The sequence below is a fragment of the Mesoplodon mirus genome (genome assembly GCF_964341445.2).
Source record: "Mesoplodon mirus genome assembly, chromosome: 1".
In the NCBI taxonomy this organism is placed as follows: Eukaryota; Metazoa; Chordata; class Mammalia; order Artiodactyla; family Ziphiidae; genus Mesoplodon; species Mesoplodon mirus.
The window spans coordinates 139,334,160-139,353,719 of NC_138976.1; positions in this window are offsets into that span (position 1 = coordinate 139,334,160).

Below are 19,560 nucleotides of genomic sequence, written 5' to 3' on the forward strand. Positions count from 1 at the left end.
GTTATTCATTTTAATAAATCTTTGTACTTATAAAGATTTGAACTTTTGAAGACTCCAGCTTACTTGTACGTGTCTAAGGGTCAGGTCCTCTCCATTGTTGCTGGCCTAAGGCTTAGTTCACCATACAGCAATGTATATATTGACCTATTTTCCCCTCGACTTTCTGTGATTCCCTACATCTCACCTTTCTTTGCAGACAAGCCATTTGAAATACCCTTAACTTATTTCACAGCCAATAAGTCTTTGAAATAATGTGTATTTTTTAGAGAAATCTTCTTATATAATTAGGCAGAAAATCTGACCTGCCATAGTTTTCAAAACAGCATAATTTCACTCTTCTCAATGATTAATCTGTTGTATTACACAACCTTGGAGTATTTAGCTTTATCAATGACATGTCCTTGAAAAATATTTTAGAGATCCTACCAGTCTTTGAAAACATCCTTGTGCCTTGTTTCAGTTCCAGTTTGATGTATATTTTCTGCCTTGTACCCGATTATTCCTACATCTGATGGATGGCCTTGGGAATCTAATTCTGGTATTGATGGTTTTGGCTGATTGTCTCCCCTTGTAGCTGCTTTCTTCAATATTGTGTAAATTTAGATCATGAGCTCATGTTTAGCTAAACAGCTGACCTTGTAAGAGGCTTAGGTGTGAACGCTCATAAGTTTCAGCAGAAAGTCGGCAAAGATTTATTTGTGTCCCTCCAATGAGTGGCCCGCAAGGACCCCGTTTTCTACAAGTGTTGGTCCAATACTCCCTCTAGAGGCAGGGGACTCAGACAGGGCTGCTTTGCGGCCCCCGATCTGGGGCAGGGGCATTGGGCGGCCTGTGACATGGGCAGGAGCCTCTCCGCGTGTGTCCCAGGGACCCATCTGCCTGCGAACTTCAGTCACCTGGCAGGAAGCTACGATGCCCAGACCTATGCTTAGCTGTGCAGCACGGTATACTGCACGGACACGTTCCACACACACTTCAAGTAAGAGGGCGGCCTGAGTGGAAAGGTGAGAGTTTGGGCAGCTGTGCAGACAAAGAAGGCGCCCTTTGGCCTGGGCCTAAAAGCTTGTGACACTCCACTGGGCCTGCCGGGCTCTGAGGGCCCTGCCCTGGGCCCCCTGCTCCCCTGCCCTTTGTTCAGTCACAGCAGAGATGGCCACACCCACTCCCTCAGTGAGGGCAGTGTTCCAACCTCCCTCAGCCCCGCCCCCTCTCCGCAGGTTACCATGGACTACAGAGGCTGCATTCTGAGGCCAGGGCGTTCCGAGAATGCCAAGGGCAGACATGATGACCTTAAATGATTTCCTCTTGTGTCAGTGTTGGTAAACTTTAGGAGCTAGGAAATGGTCCACTTGACAGAAATGTTCAAATTTACTGGCATTTCATATATTCTCTGCTCTAACATTGTCCTGACTCTTTCTGTATATTCTTTACTTATGTTTTGGTTTTCCTTAATCAAAGTGTGTCTTTTAAATCTTTTCAAAGAAGATTCTTTGGACTTACTAAATCACCTGAATTTTATACGTTTTCTGTTGTATTAAGTTCTGCTCATATCTTTATTTATCTTTTCTCTATGTTCTCAGGGTTTATTGTTTTCATCTTCTGATGTCAATTAAAACACTTGGTTATTCATTTTAATAAATCTTTTTACTTATAAAGATTTGAACTTTTGAAGATTCCAGCTTACTTGTACGTGTCTAAGGGTCAGGTCCTCACCATTGTTGCTGGCCTAAGGCTTAGTTCACCATACAGCAATGTATATATTGACCTATTTTCCCCTCGACTTTCTGTGATTCCCTACATCTCACCTTTCTTTGCAGACAAGCCATTTGAAATACCCTTAACTTATTTCACAGCCAATAAGTCTTTGAAATAATGTGTATTTTTTAGAGAAATCTTCTTATATAATTAGGCAGAAAATCTGACCTGCCATAGTTTTCAAAACAGCATAATTTCACTCTTCTCAATGATTAATCTGTTGTATTACACAACCTTTGATTATTTAGCTTTATCAATGACATGTCCTTGAAAAATGTTTTAGAGATCCTACCAGTCTTTGAAAACATCCTTGTGCCTTGTTTCAGTTCCAGTTTGATGTATATTTTCTGCCTTGCACCCGATTATTCCTACATCTGATGGATGGCCTTGGGAATCTAATTCTGGTATTGATTGTTTTTGCTGATTGTCTCCCCTTGTAGCTGCTTTCTTCATTATTGTGTAAATTTAGATCATGAGCTCATGTTTAGCTAAACACCTGACCTTGTAAGAGGCTTAGGTGTGAACGCTCGTAAGTTTCAGCAGAAAGTCGGCAAAGATTTATTTGTGTCCCTCCAATGAGTGGCCCGCAAGGACCCCGTTTCTACAAGTGTTGTTCCAATACTCCCTCTAGAGGCAGGGGACTCAGACAGGGCTGCTTTGCGGCCCCCGATCTGGGGCAGGGGCAGTGGGCGGCCTGTGACCCGGGCAGGAGCCCCTCCGCGTGTGTCCCAGGGACCCATCAGCCTGCGAACTTCAGTCACCTGGCAGGAAGCTACGATGCCCAGAACTATGCTTAGCTGTGTAGCGCGGTGTACTGCGCGGACACGTTCCACACACACTTCAAGTAAGAGGGCGGCCTGAGTGGAAAGGTGAGAGTTTGGGCAGCTGTGCAGACAAAGAAGGCGCCCTTTGGCCTGGGCCTAAAATCTTGTGACACTCCACTGGGCCTGCCGGGCTCTGAGGGCCCTGCCCTGGGTCCCCTGCTCCCCTGCCCTTTGTTCAGTCACAGCAGAGATGGCCACACCCACTCCCTCAGTGAGGGCAGTGTTCCAACCTCCCTCAGCTCCGCCCCCTCTCCGCAGGTTACCATGGACTACAGAGGCTGCATTCTGAGGCCAGGGCCTTCCGAGAATGCCAAGGGCAGACATGATGACCTTAAATGATTTCCTCTTGTGTCAGTGTTGGTAAACTTTAGGAGCTAGGAAATGGTCCACTTGACAGAAATGTTCAAATTTACTGGCATTTCATATATTCTCTGCTCTAACATTGTCCTGACTCTTTCTGTATATTCTTTACTTATGTTTTGGTTTTCCTTAATCAAAGTGTGTCTTTTAATTCTTTTCAAAGAAGATTCTTTGGACTTACTAAATCACCTGAATTTTATACGTTTTCTGTTGTATTAAGTTCTGCTCATATCTTTATTTATCTTTTCTCTATGTTCTCAGGGTTTATTGTTTTCATCTTCTGATGTCAATTAAAACACTTGGTTATTCATTTTAATAAATCTTTGTACTTATAAAGATTTGAACTTTTGAAGACTCCAGCTTACTTGTACGTGTCTAAGGGTCAGGTCCTCTCCATTGTTGCTGGCCTAAGGCTTAGTTCACCATACAGCAATGTATATATTGACCTATTTTCCCCTCGACTTTCTGTGATTCCCTACATCTCACCTTTCTTTGCAGACAAGCCATTTGAAATACCCTTAACTTATTTCACAGCCAATAAGTCTTTGAAATAATGTGTATTTTTTAGAGAAATCTTCTTATATAATTAGGCAGAAAATCTGACCTGCCATAGTTTTCAAAACAGCATAATTTCACTCTTCTCAATGATTAATCTGTTGTATTACACAACCTTGGAGTATTTAGCTTTATCAATGACATGTCCTTGAAAAATATTTTAGAGATCCTACCAGTCTTTGAAAACATCCATGTGCCTTGTTTCAGTTCCAGTTTGATGTATATTTTCTGCCTTGTACCCGATTATTCCTACATCTGATGGATGGCCTTGGGAATCTAATTCTGGTATTGATGGTTTTGGCTGATTGTCTCCCCTTGTAGCTGCTTTCTTCAATATTGTGTAAATTTAGATCATGAGCTCATGTTTAGCTAAACAGCTGACCTTGTAAGAGGCTTAGGTGTGAACGCTCGTAAGTTTCAGCAGAAAGTCGGCAAAGATTTATTTGTGTCCCTCCAATGAGTGGCCCGCAAGGACCCCGTTTTCTACAAGTGTTGGTCCAATACTCCCTCTAGAGGCAGGGGACTCAGACAGGGCTGCTTTGCGGCCCCCGATCTGGGGCAGGGGCATTGGGCGGCCTGTGACATGGGCAGGAGCCTCTCCGCGTGTGTCCCAGGGACCCATCTGCCTGCGAACTTCGGTCACCTGGCAGGAAGCTACGATGCCCAGACCTATGCTTAGCTGTGCAGCACGGTATACTGCACGGACACGTTCCACACACACTTCAAGTAAGAGGGCGGCCTGAGTGGAAAGGTGAGAGTTTGGGCAGCTGTGCAGACAAAGAAGGCGCCCTTTGGCCTGGGCCTAAAAGCTTGTGACACTCCACTGGGCCTGCCGGGCTCTGAGGGCCCTGCCCTGGGCCCCCTGCTCCCCTGCCCTTTGTTCAGTCACAGCAGAGATGGCCACACCCACTCCCTCAGTGAGGGCAGTGTTCCAACCTCCCTCAGCCCCGCCCCCTCTCCGCAGGTTACCATGGACTACAGAGGCTGCATTCTGAGGCCAGGGCGTTCCGAGAATGCCAAGGGCAGACATGATGACCTTAAATGATTTCCTCTTGTGTCAGTGTTGGTAAACTTTAGGAGCTAGGAAATGGTCCACTTGACAGAAATGTTCAAATTTACTGGCATTTCATATATTGTCTGCTCTAACATTGTCCTGACTCTTTCTGTATATTCTTTACTTATGTTTTGGTTTTCCTTAATCAAAGTGTGTCTTTTAATTCTTTTCAAAGAAGATTCTTTGGACTTACTAAATCACCTGAATTTTATACGTTTTCTGTTGTATTAAGTTCTGCTCATATCTTTATTTATCTTTTCTCTATGTTCTCAGGGTTTATTGTTTTCATCTTCTGATGTCAATTAAAACACTTGGTTATTCATTTTAATAAATCTTTGTACTTATAAAGATTTGAACTTTTGAAGACTCCAGCTTACTTGTACGTGTCTAAGGGTCAGGTCCTCTCCATTGTTGCTGGCCTAAGGCTTAGTTCACCATACAGCAATGTATATATTGACCTATTTTCCCCTCGACTTTCTGTGATTCCCTACATCTCACCTTTCTTTGCAGACAAGCCATTTGAAATACCCTTAACTTATTTCACAGCCAATAAGTCTTTGAAATAATGTGTATTTTTTAGAGAAATCTTCTTATATAATTAGGCAGAAAATCTGACCTGCCATAGTTTTCAAAAACAGCATAATTTCACTCTTCTCAATGATTAATCTGTTGTATTACACAACCTTGGAGTATTTAGCTTTATCAATGACATGTCCTTTAAAAATGTTTTAGAGATCCTACCAGTCTTTGAAAACATCCTTGTGCCTTGTTTCAGTTCCAGTTTGATGTATATTTTCTGCCTTGCACCCGATTATTCCTACATCTGATGGATGGCCTTGGGAATCTAATTCTGGTATTGATTGTTTTTGCTGATTGTCTCCCCTTGTAGCTGCTTTCTTCAATATTGTGTAAATTTAGATCATGAGCTCATGTTTAGCTAAACAGCTGACCTTGTAAGAGGCTTAGGTGTGAACGCTCGTAAGTTTCAGCAGAAAGTCGGCAAATATTTATTTGTGTCCCTCCAATGAGTGGCCCGCAAGGACCCCGTTTTCTACAAGTGTTGCTCCAATACACCCTCTATTGGCAGGGGACTCAGACAGGGCTGCTTTGCGGCCCCCGATCTGGGGCAGGGGCAGTGGGCGGCCTGTGACCCGGGCAGGAGCCCCTCTGCGTGTGTCCCAGGGACCCATCTCCCTGCGAACTTCAGTCACCTGGCAGGAAGCTACGATGCCCAGAACTATACTTTGCTGTGTAGCGCGGTGTACTGCACGGACACGTTCCACACACACTTCAAGTAAGAGGGCGGCCTGAGTGGAAAGGTGAGAGTTTGGGCAGCTGTGCAGACAAAGAAGGCGCCCTTTGGCCTGGGCCTAAAATCTTGTGACACTCCACTGGGCCTGCCGGGCTCTGAGGGCCCTGCCCTGGGCCCCCTGCTCCCCTGCCCTTTGTTCAGTCACAGCAGAGATGGCCACACCCACTCCCTCAGTGAGGGCAGTGTTCCAACCTCCCTCAGCCCCGCCCCCTCTCCGCAGGTTACCATGGACTACAGAGGCTGCATTCTGAGGCCAGGGCGTTCCGAGAATGCCAAGGGCAGACATGACGACCTTAAATGATTTCCTGTTGTGTCAGTGTTGGTAAACTTTAGGAGCTAGGAAATGGTCCACTTGACAGAAATGTTCAAATTTACTGGCATTTCATATATTGTCTGCTCTAACATTGTCCTGACTCTTTCTGTATATTCTTTACGTATGTTTTGGTTTTCCTTAATCAAAGTGTGTCTTTTAATTCTTTTCAAAGAAGATTCTTTGGACTTACTAAATCACCTGAATTTTATACGTTTTCTGTTGTATTAAGTTCTGCTCATATCTTTATTTATCTTTTCTCTATGTTCTCAGGGTTTATTGTTTTCATCTTCTGATGTCAATTAAAACACTTGGTTATTCATTTTAATAAATCTTTTTACTTATAAAGATTTGAACTTTTGAAGATTCCAGCTTACTTGTTCGTGTCTAAGGGTCAGGTCCTCTCCATTGTTGCTGGCCTAAGGCTTAGTTCACCATACAGCAATGTATATATTGACCTATTTTCCCCTCGACTTTCTGTGATTCCCTACATCTCACCTTTCTTTGCAGACAAGCCATTTGAAATACCCTTAACTTATTTCACAGCCAATAAGTCTTTGAAATAATGTGTATTTTTTAGAGAAATCTTCTTATATAATTAGGCAGAAAATCTGACCTGCCATAGTTTTCAAAACAGCATAATTTCACTCTTCTCAATGATTAATCTGTTGTATTACACAACCTTTGATTATTTAGCTTTATGAATGACATGTCCTTGAAAAATGTTTTAGAGATCCTACCAGTCTTTGAAAACATCCTTGTGCCTTGTTTCAGTTCCAGTTTGATGTATATTTTCTGCCTTGCACCCGATTATTCCTACATCTGATGGATGGCCTTGGGAATCTAATTCTGGTATTGATTGTTTTTGCTGATTGTCTCCCCTTGTAGCTGCTTTCTTCATTATTGTGTAAATTTAGATCATGAGCTCATGTTTAGCTAAACACCTGACCTTGTAAGAGGCTTAGGTGTGAAGGCTCGTAAGTTTCAGCAGAAAGTCGGCAAAGATTTATTTGTGTCCCTCCAATGAGTGGCCCGCAAGGACCCCGTTTCTACAAGTGTTGCTCCAATACTCCCTCTAGAGGCAGGGGACTCAGACAGGGCTGCTTTGCGGTCCCCGATCTGGGGCAGGGGCAGTGGGCGGCCTGTGACCCGGGCAGGAGCCCCTCCGCGTGTGTCCCAGGGACCCATCTGCCTGCGAACTTCAGTCACCTGGCAGGAAGCTACGATGCCCAGAACTATGCTTATCTGTGTAGCGCGGTGTACTGCGCGGACACGTTCCACACACACTTCAAGTAAGAGGGCGGCCTGAGTGGAAAGGTGAGAGTTTGGGCAGCTGTTCAGACAAAGAAGGCGCCCTTTGGCCTGGGCCTAAAATCTTGTGACACTCCACTGGGCCTGCCGGGCTCTGAGGGCCCTGCCCTGGGTCCCCTGCTCCCCTGCCCTTTGTTCAGTCACAGCAGAGATGGCCACACCCACTCCCTCAGTGAGGGCAGTGTTCCAACCTCCCTCAGCTCCGCCCCCTCTCCGCAGGTTACCATGGACTACAGAGGCTGCATTCTGAGGCCAGGGCCTTCCGAGAATGCCAAGGGCAGACATGATGACCTTAAATGATTTCCTCTTGTGTCAGTGTTGGTAAACTTTAGGAGCTAGGAAATGGTCCACTTGACAGAAATGTTCAAATTTACTGGCATTTCATATATTCTCTGCTCTAACATTGTCCTGACTCTTTCTGTATATTCTTTACTTATGTTTTGGTTTTCCTTAATCAAAGTGTGTCTTTTAATTCTTTTCAAAGAAGATTCTTTGGACTTACTAAATCACCTGAATTTTATACGTTTTCTGTTGTATTAAGTTCTGCTCATATCTTTATTTATCTTTTCTCTATGTTCTCAGGGTTTATTGTTTTCATCTTCTGATGTCAATTAAAACACTTGGTTATTCATTTTAATAAATCTTTGTACTTATAAAGATTTGAACTTTTGAAGACTCCAGCTTACTTGTACGTGTCTAAGGGTCAGGTCCTCTCCATTGTTGCTGGCCTAAGGCTTAGTTCACCATACAGCAATGTATATATTGACCTATTTTCCCCTCGACTTTCTGTGATTCCCTACATCTCACCTTTCTTTGCAGACAAGCCATTTGAAATACCCTTAACTTATTTCACAGCCAATAAGACTTTGAAATAATGTGTATTTTTTAGAGAAATCTTCTTATATAATTAGGCAGAAAATCTGACCTGCCATAGTTTTCAAAACAGCATAATTTCACTCTTCTCAATGATTAATCTGTTGTATTACACAACCTTGGAGTATTTAGCTTTATCAATGACATGTCCTTGAAAAATATTTTAGAGATCCTACCAGTCTTTGAAAACATCCTTGTGCCTTGTTTCAGTTCCAGTTTGATGTATATTTTCTGCCTTGTACCCGATTATTCCTACATCTGATGGATGGCCTTGGGAATCTAATTCTGGTATTGATGGTTTTGGCTGATTGTCTCCCCTTGTAGCTGCTTTCTTCAATATTGTGTAAATTTAGATCATGAGCTCATGTTTAGCTAAACAGCTGACCTTGTAAGAGGCTTAGGTGTGAACGCTCGTAAGTTTCAGCAGAAAGTCGGCAAAGATTTATTTGTGTCCCTCCAATGAGTGGCCCGCAAGGACCCCGTTTTCTACAAGTGTTGGTCCAATACTCCCTCTAGAGGCAGGGGACTCAGACAGGGCTGCTTTGCGGCCCCCGATCTGGGGCAGGGGCATTGGGCGGCCTGTGACATGGGCAGGAGCCTCTCCGCGTGTGTCCCAGGGACCCATCTGCCTGCGAACTTCGGTCACCTGGCAGGAAGCTACGATGCCCAGACCTATGCTTAGCTGTGCAGCACGGTATACTGCACGGACACGTTCCACACACACTTCAAGTAAGAGGGCGGCCTGAGTGGAAAGGTGAGAGTTTGGGCAGCTGTGCAGACAAAGAAGGCGCCTTTTGGCCTGGGCCTAAAAGCTTGTGACACTCCACTGGGCCTGCCGGGCTCTGAGGGCCCTGCCCTGGGCCCCCTGCTCCCCTGCCCTTTGTTCAGTCACAGCAGAGATGGCCACACCCACTCCCTCAGTGAGGGCAGTGTTCCAACCTCCCTCAGCCCCGCCCCCTCTCCGCAGGTTACCATGGACTACAGAGGCTGCATTCTGAGTCCAGGGCGTTCCGAGAATGCCAAGGGCAGACATGATGACCTTAAATGATTTCCTCTTGTGTCAGTGTTGGTAAACTTTAGGAGCTAGGAAATGGTCCACTTGACAGAAATGTTCAAATTTACTGGCATTTCATATATTGTCTGCTCTAACATTGTCCTGACTCTTTCTGTATATTCTTTACTTATGTTTTGGTTTTCCTTAATCAAAGTGTGTCTTTTAAATCTTTTCAAAGAAGATTCTTTGGACTTACTAAATCACCTGAATTTTATACGTTTTCTGTTGTATTAAGTTCTGCTCATATCTTTATTTATCTTTTCTCTATGTTCTCAGGGTTTATTGTTTTCATCTTCTGATGTCAATTAAAACACTTGGTTATTCATTTTAATAAATCTTTTTACTTATAAAGATTTGAACTTTTGAAGATTCCAGCTTACTTGTACGTGTCTAAGGGTCAGGTCCTCTCCATTGTTGCTGGCCTAAGGCTTAGTTCACCATACAGCAATGTATATATTGACCTATTTTCCCCTCGACTTTCTGTGATTCCCTACATCTCACCTTTCTTTGCAGACAAGCCATTTGAAATACCCTTAACTTATTTCACAGCCAATAAGTCTTTGAAATAATGTGTATTTTTTAGAGAAATCTTCTTATATAATTAGGCAGAAAATCTGACCTGCCATAGTTTTCAAAACAGCATAATTTCACTCTTCTCAATGATTAATCTGTTGTATTACACAACCTTTGATTATTTAGCTTTATCAATGACATGTCCTTTAAAAATGTTTTAGAGATCCTACCAGTCTTTGAAAACATCCTTGTGCCTTGTTTCAGTTCCAGTTTGATGTATATTTTCTGCCTTGCACCCGATTATTCCTACATCTGATGGATGGCCTTGGGAATCTAATTCTGGTATTGATTGTTTTTGCTGATTGTCTCCCCTTGTAGCTGCTTTCTTCATTATTGTGTAAATTTAGATCATGAGCTCATGTTTAGCTAAACACCTGACCTTGTAAGAGGCTTAGGTGTGAAGGCTCGTAAGTTTCAGCAGAAAGTCGGCAAAGATTTATTTGTGTCCCTCCAATGAGTGGCCCGCAAGGACCCCGTTTCTACAAGTGTTGCTCCAATACTCCCTCTAGAGGCAGGGGACTCAGACAGGGCTGCTTTGCGGCCCCCGATCTGGGGCAGGGGCAGTGGGCGGCCTGTGACCCTGGCAGGAGCCCCTCCGCGTGTGTCCCAGGGACCCATCTGCCTGCGAACTTCAGTCACCTGGCAGGAAGCTACGATGCCCAGAACTATGCTTAGCTGTGTAGCGCGGTGTACTGCGCGGACACGTTCCACACACACTTCAAGTAAGAGGGCGGCCTGAGTGGAAAGGTGAGAGTTTGGGCAGCTGTGCAGACAAAGAAGGCGCCCTTTGGCCTGGGCCTAAAATCTTGTGACACTCCACTGGGCCTGCCGGGCTCTGAGGGCCCTGCCCTGGGTCCCCTGCTCCCCTGCCCTTTGTTCAGTCACAGCAGAGATGGCCACACCCACTCCCTCAGTGAGGGCAGTGTTCCAACCTCCCTCAGCTCCGCCCCCTCTCCGCAGGTTACCATGGACTACAGAGGCTGCATTCTGAGGCCAGGGCCTTCCGAGAATGCCAAGGGCAGACATGATGACCTTAAATGATTTCCTCTTGTGTCAGTGTTGGTAAACTTTAGGAGCTAGGAAATGGTCCACTTGACAGAAATGTTCAAATTTACTGGCATTTCATATATTGTCTGCTCTAACATTGTCCTGACTCTTTCTGTATATTCTTTACTTATGTTTTGGTTTTCCTTAATCAAAGTGTGTCTTTTAAATCTTTTCAAAGAAGATTCTTTGGACTTACTAAATCACCTGAATTTTATACGTTTTCTGTTGTATTAAGTTCTGCTCATATCTTTATTTATCTTTTCTCTATGTTCTCAGGGTTTATTGTTTTCATCTTCTGATGTCAATTAAAACACTTGGTTATTCATTTTAATAAATCTTTGTACTTATAAAGATTTGAACTTTTGAAGACTCCAGCTTACTTGTACGTGTCTAAGGGTCAGGTCCTCTCCATTGTTGCTGGCCTAAGGCTTAGTTCACCATACAGCAATGTATATATTGACCTATTTTCCCCTCGACTTTCTGTGATTCCCTACATCTCACCTTTCTTTGCAGACAAGCCATTTGAAATACCCTTAACTTATTTCACAGCCAATAAGTCTTTGAAATAATGTGTATTTTTTAGAGAAATCTTCTTATATAATTAGGCAGAAAATCTGACCTGCCATAGTTTTCAAAACAGCATAATTTCACTCTTCTCAATGATTAATCTGTTGTATTACACAACCTTGGAGTATTTAGCTTTATCAATGACATGTCCTTGAAAAATATTTTAGAGATCCTACCAGTCTTTGAAAACATCCTTGTGCCTTGTTTCAGTTCCAGTTTGATGTATATTTTCTGCCTTGTACCCGATTATTCCTACATCTGATGGATGGCCTTGGGAATCTAATTCTGGTATTGATGGTTTTGGCTGATTGTCTCCCCTTGTAGCTGCTTTCTTCAATATTGTGTAAATTTAGATCATGAACTCATGTTTAGCTAAACAGCTGACCTTGTAAGAGGCTTAGGTGTGAACGCTCATAAGTTTCAGCAGAAAGTCGGCAAAGATTTATTTGTGTCCCTCCAATGAGTGGCCCGCAAGGACCCCGTTTTCTACAAGTGTTGGTCCAATACTCCCTCTAGAGGCAGGGGACTCAGACAGGGCTGCTTTGCGGCCCCCGATCTGGGGCAGGGGCATTGGGCGGCCTGTGACATGGGCAGGAGCCTCTCCGCGTGTGTCCCAGGGACCCATCTGCCTGCGAACTTCGGTCACCTGGCAGGAAGCTACGATGCCCAGACCTATGCTTAGCTGTGCAGCACGGTATACTGCACGGACACGTTCCACACACACTTCAAGTAAGAGGGCGGCCTGAGTGGAAAGGTGAGAGTTTGGGCAGCTGTGCAGACAAAGAAGGCGCCCTTTGGCCTGGGCCTAAAAGCTTGTGACACTCCACTGGGCCTGCCGGGCTCTGAGGGCCCTGCCCTGGGCCCCCTGCTCCCCTGCCCTTTGTTCAGTCACAGCAGAGATGGCCACACCCACTCCCTCAGTGAGGGCAGTGTTCCAACCTCCCTCAGCCCCGCCCCCTCTCCGCAGGTTACCATGCACTACAGAGGCTGCATTCTGAGGCCAGGGCGTTCCGAGAATGCCAAGGGCAGACATGATGACCTTAAATGATTTCCTCTTGTGTCAGTGTTGGTAAACTTTAGGAGCTAGGAAATGGTCCACTTGACAGAAATGTTCAAATTTACTGGCATTTCATATATTGTCTGCTCTAACATTGTCCTGACTCTTTCTGTATATTCTTTACTTATGTTTTGGTTTTCCTTAATCAAAGTGTGTCTTTTAAATCTTTTCAAAGAAGATTCTTTGGACTTACTAAATCACCTGAATTTTATACGTTTTCTGTTGTATTAAGTTCTGCTCATATCTTTATTTATCTTTTCTCTATGTTCTCAGGGTTTATTGTTTTCATCTTCTGATGTCAATTAAAACACTTGGTTATTCATTTTAATAAATCTTTTTACTTATAAAGATTTGAACTTTTGAAGATTCCAGCTTACTTGTACGTGTCTAAGGGTCAGGTCCTCACCATTGTTGCTGGCCTAAGGCTTAGTTCACCATACAGCAATGTATATATTGACCTATTTTCCCCTCGACTTTCTGTGATTCCCTACATCTCACCTTTCTTTGCAGACAAGCCATTTGAAATACCCTTAACTTATTTCACAGCCAATAAGTCTTTGAAATAATGTGTATTTTTTAGAGAAATCTTCTTATATAATTAGGCAGAAAATCTGACCTGCCATAGTTTTCAAAACAGCATAATTTCACTCTTCTCAATGATTAATCTGTTGTATTACACAACCTTTGATTATTTAGCTTTATCAATGACATGTCCTTTAAAAATGTTTTAGAGATCCTACCAGTCTTTGAAAACATCCTTGTGCCTTGTTTCAGTTCCAGTTTGATGTATATTTTCTGCCTTGCACCCGATTATTCCTACATCTGATGGATGGCCTTGGGAATCTAATTCTGGTATTGATTGTTTTTGCTGATTGTCTCCCCTTGTAGCTGCTTTCTTCATTATTGTGTAAATTTAGATCATGAGCTCATGTTTAGCTAAACACCTGACCTTGTAAGAGGCTTAGGTGTGAAGGCTCGTAAGTTTCAGCAGAAAGTCGGCAAAGATTTATTTGTGTCCCTCCAATGAGTGGCCCGCAAGGACCCCGTTTCTACAAGTGTTGCTCCAATACTCCCTCTAGAGGCAGGGGACTCAGACAGGGCTGCTTTGCGGCCCCCGATCTGGGGCAGGGGCAGTGGGCGGCCTGTGACCCGGGCAGGAGCCCCTCCGCGTGTGTCCCAGGGACCCATCTGCCTGCGAACTTCAGTCACCTGGCAGGAAGCTACGATGCCCAGAACTATGCTTAGCTGTGTAGCGCGGTGTACTGCGCGGACACGTTCCACACACACTTCAAGTAAGAGGGAGGCCTGAGTGGAAAGGTGAGAGTTTGGGCAGCTGTGCAGACAAAGAAGGCGCCCTTTGGCCTGGGCCTAAAATCTTGTGACACTCCACTGGGCCTGCCGGGCTCTGAGGGCCCTGCCCTGGGTCCCCTGCTCCCCTGCCCTTTGTTCAGTCACAGCAGAGATGGCCACACCCACTCCCTCAGTGAGGGCAGTGTTCCAACCTCCCTCAGCTCCGCCCCCTCTCCGCAGGTTACCATGGACTACAGAGGCTGCATTCTGAGGCCAGGGCCTTCCGAGAATGCCAAGGGCAGACATGATGACCTTAAATGATTTCCTCTTGTGTCAGTGTTGGTAAACTTTAGGAGCTAGGAAATGGTCCACTTGACAGAAATGTTCAAATTTACTGGCATTTCATATATTCTCTGCTCTAACATTGTCCTGACTCTTTCTGTATATTCTTTACTTATGTTTTGGTTTTCCTTAATCAAAGTGTGTCTTTTAAATCTTTTCAAAGAAGATTCTTTGGACTTACTAAATCACCTGAATTTTATACGTTTTCTGTTGTATTAAGTTCTGCTCATATCTTTATTTATCTTTTCTCTATGTTCTCAGGGTTTATTGTTTTCATCTTCTGATGTCAATTAAAACACTTGGTTATTCATTTTAATAAATCTTTGTACTTATAAAGATTTGAACTTTTGAAGACTCCAGCTTACTTGTACGTGTCTAAGGGTCAGGTCCTCTCCATTGTTGCTGGCCTAAGGCTTAGTTCACCATACAGCAATGTATATATTGACCTATTTTCCCCTCGACTTTCTGTGATTCCCTACATCTCACCTTTCTTTGCAGACAAGCCATTTGAAATACCCTTAACTTATTTCACAGCCAATAAGTCTTTGAAATAATGTGTATTTTTTAGAGAAATCTTCTTATATAATTAGGCAGAAAATCTGACCTGCCATAGTTTTCAAAACAGCATAATTTCACTCTTCTCAATGATTAATCTGTTGTATTACACAACCTTGGAGTATTTAGCTTTATCAATGACATGTCCTTGAAAAATATTTTAGAGATCCTACCAGTCTTTGAAAACATCCATGTGCCTTGTTTCAGTTCCAGTTTGATGTATATTTTCTGCCTTGTACCCGATTATTCCTACATCTGATGGATGGCCTTGGGAATCTAATTCTGGTATTGATGGTTTTGGCTGATTGTCTCCCCTTGTAGCTGCTTTCTTCAATATTGTGTAAATTTAGATCATGAGCTCATGTTTAGCTAAACAGCTGACCTTGTAAGAGGCTTAGGTGTGAACGCTCGTAAGTTTCAGCAGAAAGTCGGCAAAGATTTATTTGTGTCCCTCCAATGAGTGGCCCGCAAGGACCCCGTTTTCTACAAGTGTTGGTCCAATACTCCCTCTAGAGGCAGGGGACTCAGACAGGGCTGCTTTGCGGCCCCCGATCTGGGGCAGGGGCATTGGGCGGCCTGTGACATGGGCAGGAGCCTCTCCGCGTGTGTCCCAGGGACCCATCTGCCTGCGAACTTCGGTCACCTGGCAGGAAGCTACGATGCCCAGACCTATGCTTAGCTGTGCAGCACGGTATACTGCACGGACACGTTCCACACACACTTCAAGTAAGAGGGCGGCCTGAGTGGAAAGGTGAGAGTTTGGGCAGCTGTGCAGACAAAGAAGGCGCCCTTTGGCCTGGGCCTAAAAGCTTGTGACACTCCACTGGGCCTGCCGGGCTCTGAGGGCCCTGCCCTGGGCCCCCTGCTCCCCTGCCCTTTGTTCAGTCACAGCAGAGATGGCCACACCCACTCCCTCAGTGAGGGCAGTGTTCCAACCTCCCTCAGCCCCGCCCCCTCTCCGCAGGTTACCATGGACTACAGAGGCTGCATTCTGAGGCCAGGGCGTTCCGAGAATGCCAAGGGCAGACATGATGACCTTAAATGATTTCCTCTTGTGTCAGTGTTGGTAAACTTTAGGAGCTAGGAAATGGTCCACTTGACAGAAATGTTCAAATTTACTGGCATTTCATATATTGTCTGCTCTAACATTGTCCTGACTCTTTCTGTATATTCTTTACTTATGTTTTGGTTTTCCTTAATCAAAGTGTGTCTTTTAAATCTTTTCAAAGAAGATTCTTTGGACTTACTAAATCACCTGAATTTTATACGTTTTCTGTTGTATTAAGTTCTGCTCATATCTTTATTTATCTTTTCTCTATGTTCTCAGGGTTTATTGTTTTCATCTTCTGATGTCAATTAAAACACTTGGTTATTCATTTTAATAAATCTTTTTACTTATAAAGATTTGAACTTTTGAAGATTCCAGCTTACTTGTACGTGTCTAAGGGTCAGGTCCTCACCATTGTTGCTGGCCTAAGGCTTAGTTCACCATACAGCAATGTATATATTGACCTATTTTCCCCTCGACTTTCTGTGATTCCCTACATCTCACCTTTCTTTGCAGACAAGCCATTTGAAATACCCTTAACTTATTTCACAGCCAATAAGTCTTTGAAATAATGTGTATTTTTTAGAGAAATCTTCTTATATAATTAGGCAGAAAATCTGACCTGCCATAGTTTTCAAAACAGCATAATTTCACTCTTCTCAATGATTAATCTGTTGTATTACACAACCTTTGATTATTTAGCTTTATGAATGACATGTCCTTGAAAAATGTTTTAGAGATCCTACCAGTCTTTGAAAACATCCTTGTGCCTTGTTTCAGTTCCAGTTTGATGTATATTTTCTGCCTTGCACCCGATTATTCCTACATCTGATGGATGGCCTTGGGAATCTAATTCTGGTATTGATTGTTTTTGCTGATTGTCTCCCCTTGTAGCTGCTTTCTTCATTATTGTGTAAATTTAGATCATGAGCTCATGTTTAGCTAAACACCTGACCTTGTAAGAGGCTTAGGTGTGAACGCTCGTAAGTTTCAGCAGAAAGTCGGCAAAGATTTATTTGTGTCCCTCCAATGAGTGGCCCGCAAGGACCCCGTTTCTACAAGTGTTGCTCCAATACTCCCTCTAGAGGCAGGGGACTCAGACAGGGCTGCTTTGCGGCCCCCGATCTGGGGCAGGGGCAGTGGGCGGCCTGTGACCCGGGCAGGAGCCCCTCCGCGTGTGTCCCAGGGACCCATCTGCCTGCGAACTTCAGTCACCTGGCAGGAAGCTACGATGCCCAGAACTATGCTTAGCTGTGTAGTGCGGTGTACTGCGCGGACACGTTCCACACACACTTCAAGTAAGAGGGCGGCCTGAGTGGAAAGGTGAGAGTTTGGGCAGCTGTGCAGACAAAGAAGGCGCCCTTTGGCCTGGGCCTAAAATCTTGTGACACTCCACTGGGCCTGCCGGGCTCTGAGGGCCCTGCCCTGGGTCCCCTGCTCCCCTGCCCTTTGTTCAGTCACAGCAGAGATGGCCACACCCACTCCCTCAGTGAGGGCAGAGTTCCAACCTCCCTCAGCTCCGCCCCCTCTCCGCAGGTTACCATGGACTACAGAGGCTGCATTCTGAGGCCAGGGCCTTCCGAGAATGCCAAGGGCAGACATGATGACCTTAAATGATTTCCTCTTGTGTCAGTGTTGGTAAACTTTAGGAGCTAGGAAATGGTCGACTTGACAGAAATGTTCAAATTTACTGGCATTTCATATATTCTCTGCTCTAACATTGTCCTGACTCTTTCTGTATATTCTTTACTTATGTTTTGGTTTTCCTTAATCAAAGTGTGTCTTTTAATTCTTTTCAAAGAAGATTCTTTGGACTTACTAAATCACCTGAATTTTATACGTTTTCTGTTGTATTAAGTTCTGCTCATATCTTTATTTATCTTTTCTCTATGTTCTCAGGGTTTATTGTTTTCATCTTCTGATGTCAATTAAAACACTTGGTTATTCATTTTAATAAATCTTTGTACTTATAAAGATTTGAACTTTTGAAGACTCCAGCTTACTTGTACGTGTCTAAGGGTCAGGTCCTCTCCATTGTTGCTGGCCTAAGGCTTAGTTCACCATACAGCAATGTATATATTGACCTATTTTCCCCTCGACTTTCTGTGATTCCCTACATCTCACCTTTCTTTGCAGACAAGCCATTTGAAATACCCTTAACTTATTTCACAGCCAATAAGTCTTTGAAATAATGTGTATTTTTTAGAGAAATCTTCTTATATAATTAGGCAGAAAATCTGACCTGCCATAGTTTTCAAAACAGCATAATTTCACTCTTCTCAATGATTAATCTGTTGTATTACACAACCTTGGAGTATTTAGCTTTATCAATGACATGTCCTTGAAAAATATTTTAGAGATCCTACCAGTCTTTGAAAACATCCTTGTGCCTTGTTTCAGTTCCAGTTTGATGTATATTTTCTGCCTTGTACCCGATTATTCCTACATCTGATGGATGGCCTTGGGTATCTAATTCTGGTATTGATGGTTTTGGCTGAATGTCTCCCCTTGTAGCTGCTTTCTTCAATATTGTGTAAATTTAGATCATGAGCTCATGTTTAGCTAAACAGCTGACCTTGTAAGAGGCTTAGGTGTGAACGCTCGTAAGTTTCAGCAGAAAGTCGGCAAAGATTTATTTGTGTCCCTCCAATGAGTGGCCCGCAAGGACCCCGTTTTCTACAAGTGTTGGTCCAATACTCCCTCTAGAGGCAGGGGACTCAGACAGGGCTGCTTTGCGGCCCCCGATCTGGGGCAGGGGCATTGGGCGGCCTGTGACATGGGCAGGAGCCTCTCCGCGTGTGTCCCAGGGACCCATCTGCCTGCGAACTTCGGTCACCTGGCAGGAAGCTACGATGCCCAGAACTATGCTTAGCTGTGCAGCACGGTATACTGCACGGACACGTTCCACACACACTTCAAGTAAGAGGGCGGCCTGAGTGGAAAGGTGAGAGTTTGGGCAGCTGTGCAGACAAAGAAGGCGCCCTTTGGCCTGGGCCTAAAAGCTTGTGACACTCCACTGGGCCTGCCGGGCTCTGAGGGCCCTGCCCTGGGCCCCCTGCTCCCCTGCCCTTTGTTCAGTCACAGCAGAGATGGCCACACCCACTCCCTCAGTGAGGGCAGTGTTCCAACCTCCCTCAGCCCCGCCCCCTCTCCGCAGGTTACCATGGACTACAGAGGCTGCATTCTGAGGCCAGGGCGTTCCGAGAATGCCAAGGGCAGACATGATGACCTTAAATGATTTCCTCTTGTGTCAGTGTTGGTAAACTTTAGGAGCTAGGAAATGGTCCACTTGACAGAAATGTTCAAATTTACTGGCATTTCATATATTCTCTGCTCTAACATTGTCCTGACTCTTTCTGTATATTCTTTACTTATGTTTTGGTTTTCCTTAATCAAAGTGTGTCTTTTAAATCTTTTCAAAGAAGATTCTTTGGACTTACTAAATCACCTGAATTTTATACGTTTTCTGTTGTATTAAGTTCTGCTCATATCTTTATTTATCTTTTCTCTATGTTCTCAGGGTTTATTGTTTTCATCTTCTGATGTCAATTAAAACACTTGGTTATTCATTTTAATAAATCTTTTTACTTATAAAGATTTGAACTTTTGAAGATTCCAGCTTACTTGTACGTTTCTAAGGGTCAGGTCCTCTCCATTGTTGCTGGCCTAAGGC